A 6,318-nucleotide genomic window follows, 5' to 3' on the forward strand; every position below is an offset into this window, starting at 1 on the left:
GTGCTTTCTGGGTGCACAACTCCAGGTGGACATAGCAAATCTGCTGGAATACACCTAATGACAACTCAAGATAAATGCCTCTGAGTTTATTGTCTCAAAACTGTGGTGTGCTTTCCTTTGATTAATGATTTTATTCTGTATTCTCTCCCTTCACCACTCACCATGCCCTAACCATCAGACTATCACCCTTTAGAGCCCTGCTACCTGTGTTTTACCACACTAGACAATTTTACCACACTATTCTTTTTTTTTAGTGTAGTTTTACCAAACTACTCTTCATTCCCTGGACACTTTCCTGCTTCTTCACTTTTGTTTCCTGAGGGAGCATATTTTGCTCCTCCTGATAGACACTTACCCAAGGCTTTGTTCAAATGTTACCTCTTTGGGGAAGTCTCCGACAGACAGCCTCTAATTGCAAAATGAGCTAATCCTTCTCTCTGCTTCCTGGCACCATACCTCCATTGCAGTGTATATCATGTTGTGTTGCGATTATTTAGGGATGTGATTCCCCAAAAATGTTCTACAAGGGGAAGGGCTAGTTTGTGTGTGCAAGCATACAGACTAAATAATTTCCTTATTTACTCATACTGAATCTTTTTTTCAGCAAAGATTTGAGAAAACTAAAAGGCTGCACAGCAGCAACTAAAAAAACAAATAGGTGAGAGTACAGTACAATATGTGAATCAGGACACAGAGCTGTGAATGACTCAGATAAGGACTGAGATTATATTTTATCCATCTTAATATTTCAATAACTTAGAAAGTGACTAGCATTTAGAAGACAAATATGCATAATTTAAATGCATTTATTTATTTTTTATTCATTATCATTGCGCTTGAATGCATTAAGTGGTAATTTATCAAGGCATGAAGCCTCCTCCTATTTATGAACTGATCATTCAGTCACCAACACCAGGACACAACTTATGAAGCACTGGAATTTATCATTCATTTTCCCCAACAGTTCTCCCAATATATAGATGTGAAACCAAAGGTCTAGAGAGATCAAGTCATTTGATCAAATCACATAGTTTAAACATTGGTGTAATCATCTCTTAGGACCTCATCTGCAAAATGAAAAAGATGAAAGGGAACTCAGCATTCATCTAGCCCAATCTTTCACATTATATAATTCTAAAGTTATTTTGGATGTATTATATTAAAAGTCATTTCTCAGTTTCACTCATTCTAATTCACTGATGATATTTTATTTTCAGGTTGTCCCTCATTTACCCCAATTCTGTACAATATTTATGCATTATTCAATATTTGATTTCTCTTGTCTCCCATATTTGCTGATTACTTGAAGATAATTAAATTTGTCTTGTCTGACTAGGGCTTGCCTTTGTAGGTGTCATAAGAGGTAAGACATATATGGAATGATGGGTGTGGTATGTCTACATTGTATGGGCATGTTATGGGAAGATGTGTGCTACAGTCCTGCATTTCATTCAGAGCAGCATCATTTAATCTACATCAGGAACACCGGTGGCTTCCTTCTGTTATCCAAGGGATTCTGACACACCTGAACCCACTTCAGTATTCTCCGGCTTCCCTTGTGTCTCAGCTGGTAAAGACTCTGCCTGCAATGCGGGAGACTGGGGTTCGATCCCTGGGTTGGGAAGATTGCCTGGAGATGGGAAAGGCTACCCACTCCAGTATTCTGGCCTGGAGAATTCCATGGACTACAGTCCATGGGATTGCAAAGAGTCGCACATGACTGGGCAACTTTCTCTTTTGAGTAAAGAAGCGGTGGCTGGAGAAAAGGGCTAGGAGAAGAATAAAAGCAAACAGATGGGGGTTGTAGGAGGGAAAGAGAAAACAGAGGCATTTGTTTGGATATCACTTTCAAATCACAGTTACCAAAAACAAAAATGGATGATTGGAGCAAGATAAGCCTCCATGGTGCACACTCAAGAAATGAAAATCTAAGAGAAGACAGATGAAAAATTTCCATGAGGTGATGACCTCATACTTTATTCTTAGAAACTAATCAGGACTGTTTAGAAATGTAGTCTAGGATATTCTGGCCTGACTACAAGCTCATCAGAGCAATTTCTTGAGACGATATTTCTTTCCACCCAAGAATCATTCTTTGAGCATTTGAGAAAGTTTTCTTTGCAAAGCTTCTATAGAGAGAAGTGATTTTTAACCAGCCTCAGCATGAAACTTGGAATCAAGATTGTTGGGAGAAATATCAATAACCTCAGATATGCAGATGACACCACCCTTATGGCAGAAAGCAAAAACTAAAGATCCTTTTGATGAAAGTGAAAGAGGAGAGTGAAAAAGTTGGCTTAAGGCTCAACATTCAGAGAACTAAGACCATGGCATCTGGTCCCATAACTTCATGGCAAATAGATGGGGAAACAGTGGAAACAGTGGCTGACTTTATTTTTGGAGGCTCCAAAATCACTGCAGATGGTGATTGCAGCCATGAAATTAAAAGACGCATACTCCTTGGAAGAAAAATTATGACCAACCTAGACAGCATACTAAAAAGCAGAGATATTACTTTGCCAACAAAGGTCCATCTAGTCAAGGCTATGGTTGTTCCAGTGGTCATGCATGGATGTGAGAGTTGGACTATAAAGAAAGCTGAGCACCAAAGAATTGAAGCTTTTGAACTATGGTGTTGGAGAAGACTCTTGAGAGTCCCTTGGACTGCTAGGAGGTCCAACCAGTCCATCCTAAAGTAGATCAATCCTGAATATTCATTGGAAGGGCTGATGCTGAAGCTGAAACTCCAATACATTGGCCACCTGATGTGAAGAGCTGACTCATTTGAAAAGACCCTGAAGCTGGGAGAGATTGAGGGCAGGATGAGAAGGGGATGACAGAGGATGAGATGGTTGGATTGTATCATCAACTCAATGGAGATGGGTTTGGGGAAAACTCCAGGAGTTGGTGATGGACAGGGAGGCCTGACGTGCTGTGGTTCTTGGGGTTGCAAAGAGTCGGACACTACTGAGCGACTGAACTGAACTGAGCATGAAACGTATAAGGAGGTATCTTCCCAAGTCTGCAATTATAACTCTGGACAATGTTATTGTTTGGTCAGTGGACTTGTGAAAACAATCCTTTGTGTAACAACTTTTCCTAAAGTAGTGTTGGCAAAGTAATGTCTCTTCCTTTTAACAGAGACATTGCTTTGCTAAAAATGGTTGGTCTAGTCAAAGCTATGGTTTTTCCAGTAGTCATGTATGGATGTGAGAATTGGACTATAAAGAAAGCTGAGCACTGAAGAATTGATGCTTTTGAACTGTGGTGTTGGAGAAGACTCTTGAGAGTCCCTTGGACTTCAGGGAGATCCAACCAGTCCATCCTAAAGGAAATCAATCCTGAATATTCATTGGAAGGGCTGATGCTGAAGCTGAAACTCCAATACTTTGGCCACCTGATGTGAAGAACTGACTCACTGGAAAAGACCATGATGCTGGGGAAGATTGAAGGCAGGAGAAGGGGACGACAGAGGATGAGATGGTTGGATGGCATCACTGACTCAATGGACATGAGTTTGAGTAAGTTCTGGGAGTTGGTGATGGACAGGGAAGCCTGGCGTGCTGCAGTCAATGGGGTCGCAAAGGGTCAGATCTGATTGAGCAACTGAACTTTATTAAAAAGATGGAGCCAAGTCATTTTGCTAAGTCAAATTAGCCAGTCACAGAGGACAAGCACTGCATGATTCAACTTATGGGAGGAGTCTAAAACGGTCGGACTCATAGGAACAGAGAATGCAGTGCTGGTTGAGAGAGGCTATCAAAAGGGGGAAGTGGAGAGTGTAAACAAGTATAAAGTTTCAGTTCTATGAAATGAATATATTCTAGAGATCTTCCGGACTGGACATTGTGCCTCTATGGTTAACGATACTGTGTGATGCACTTAAGGCTTGTTAATATGGGAGGTCTCATGTTAAGTGTTCTTACTCAAATTAAAAAAAAAATACTTTTGTCATTAAGAGATGTAAATTTCTCTGAACTGACCTAGTACAATGTTTTAAAGTATGCCATGTATTATAATTCTTGGCTATTTAATATTTCTAAGCAGGCTGCTTCTCTGTAGAGTTGGGTGCTCTGACTCACAGTGATTTGAAAAGTGGTTGGTTTAATATTAACTACCTAGAGATTGTGTAATTAAAACAGAAGGATGCTTCACCTCATTACCTTGTTAATTGATAGTGGATTCTATTCAAAGTAGGTAAATGAATTTTGAATGATAACCCTTAAAACAGAAAATATAAGATGAAGCATGCTGTCTTTTCAACACAGCTGGATTTTTTATAGTTATACTAAGCAAGGAAAACTGATAGCTTTTGAGGGGAAAAAGTATGAACACTCCACTTTACAGCTGTGATAAAGCATTCCAGATAAGGAAAATCAAGCAATTTTATTAGGAGAAAAATAGAGAACCTAAATAAAACCCAGCTCTCACTACATAACATCAATGCTTTGAATCTCTATATACTTACATTTCTGACTACCTTAATTTAGCTAAAATCATTTCTGCAAACAGGCAAATATACATTTTTTTTTCATGATAAAGGGAAAGAAAAAGACCACGTTTATTTCCTTTTATAGCACATCTCTGTGACTGATGATTGGAAACTGTTCATCTGATTTACCAAAACTGGGGCCACACTGTAGTTTTAGAATACTTTGAGAATCATCCTTTATTTTTTTGTGAAATTAAAATTTTAAAAGATGATAGCCACTGAACAACTAAGGTGTGCTTCTTAAATAGTACATGGTTGTCCAAATCACCATGTCAGTAATAAATTGCCTGTCTGGCCTTTTAATGAACATGTAAACAGAGAATTTTAAAGCTGCTCATAGTTTACCTTCTGGGTTTTAATTTCCCACATATCTTGTTTAAAAAGTATCAGTTCAGTTCAGTTCAGTTGCTCAGTTGTCCAACTCTTTGTGACCCCATGAACCTCAGAATCATGTAAATCCAAATTTTGGGTCATTTAAAGCATTCATTGTTTGTTTGAAAGTCTCTGGCAGTATCTCAGGAGCTATTAACTACTATCATACAAACAAGTATTCAGTTCAGTTCAGTTGCTCAGTCATGTCCGACTCTGTGACCCTATGTACTTCAGCATGCCAAGCCTCCCTGTCCATCACCAACTCCTGGAGTCTACTCAAACTCATGTCCATTGAGTTGGTGATGCCATCCAACCATCTCATGCTCTGTCATCCGCTTCTCCTCCTGCCTTCAATCTTTCCCAGCATTAGGGTCTTTTCAAATGAGTCAGTTCTTCACATCAGGTGGCCAAAGTACTGGAGTTTTAGCTTCAGCATCAGTCCTTCCAATGAATATTCAGGACTGATTTCCTTTAGGATGGACTGGTTGGATCTCCTTGCAGTCCAAGGGACCCTCAAGAGTCTTCTACAACACCACAGTTCAAAAGCATCAGGTGTTCAGCACTCAGCTTTAGAGTCCAACTCTCACATCCATACATGACTACTGGAAAAAAACATCTTTGACTAGACGGACCTTTGTTGGCAAAGTAATGTCTCTGCTTTTTGATATGCTGTCAAGTTGGTCATAACTTTCCTTCCAAGAAGTAAGTGTCTTTCAGTTTCATGGCTGCAGTCACCATCTGCAGGGATTTTGGAATCCCCCAAAATAAAGTCTGTCATTGTTTCCACTGTTACCCCATGTATTGGCCATGAAGTGATGGGACCAGATGCCATGATCTTAGTTTTCTGAATGTTGAGTTTTAAGCCAACTTTTTCACACTCCTCTTTCACTTTCATCAAGAGGCTCTTTAGTTCTTCTACGATTTCTGTCATATTTGCCATAATGTAAATATGTATTAGGAATTGCTAAAAAAAATTTTCCTGCCATTTTAATTTGTTGCAATATAGTATAATGAGGTCAAGCCCGTTTGTTTGGTTAAGAAAGAAGTATTCAGAATAAAAATTTTACTGGGCTAGAATAAGAGTTTTATAAAACTTCATAAAGATTTTCTTGGCAGAATCACTAATTTGTAGTGTCAATGTGAGGATTCCATATTTATTAAATCTGCTTCTAGATTTGTTTTATTAAAGAGATGAATGTAAGGCTTAATGCTCAGCAATGATAGGTTTACATGTTTTGGGGATGATTTTTGAAGTTCAAGTATTGAGCCAATGTTGTAGAAATCAAAATCCACAGGTGGTGTCTTAAAGGAACTACTTTGATTTAATCATTTCTCCTTTATAAGTCACTTCATGCATGTCAAGCACTGAGTTAGGAGTCCTGTCAGGTAGAAATGCAGGAAATAATCAGTTACATGCTCCACACTCATGGAGAGTAGTTGGAGAGGTAGGCTGT

The sequence above is a fragment of the Bubalus kerabau genome, chromosome X (assembly GCF_029407905.1).
Source record: "Bubalus kerabau isolate K-KA32 ecotype Philippines breed swamp buffalo chromosome X, PCC_UOA_SB_1v2, whole genome shotgun sequence".
NCBI lineage: Eukaryota > Metazoa > Chordata > Mammalia > Artiodactyla > Bovidae > Bubalus > Bubalus kerabau.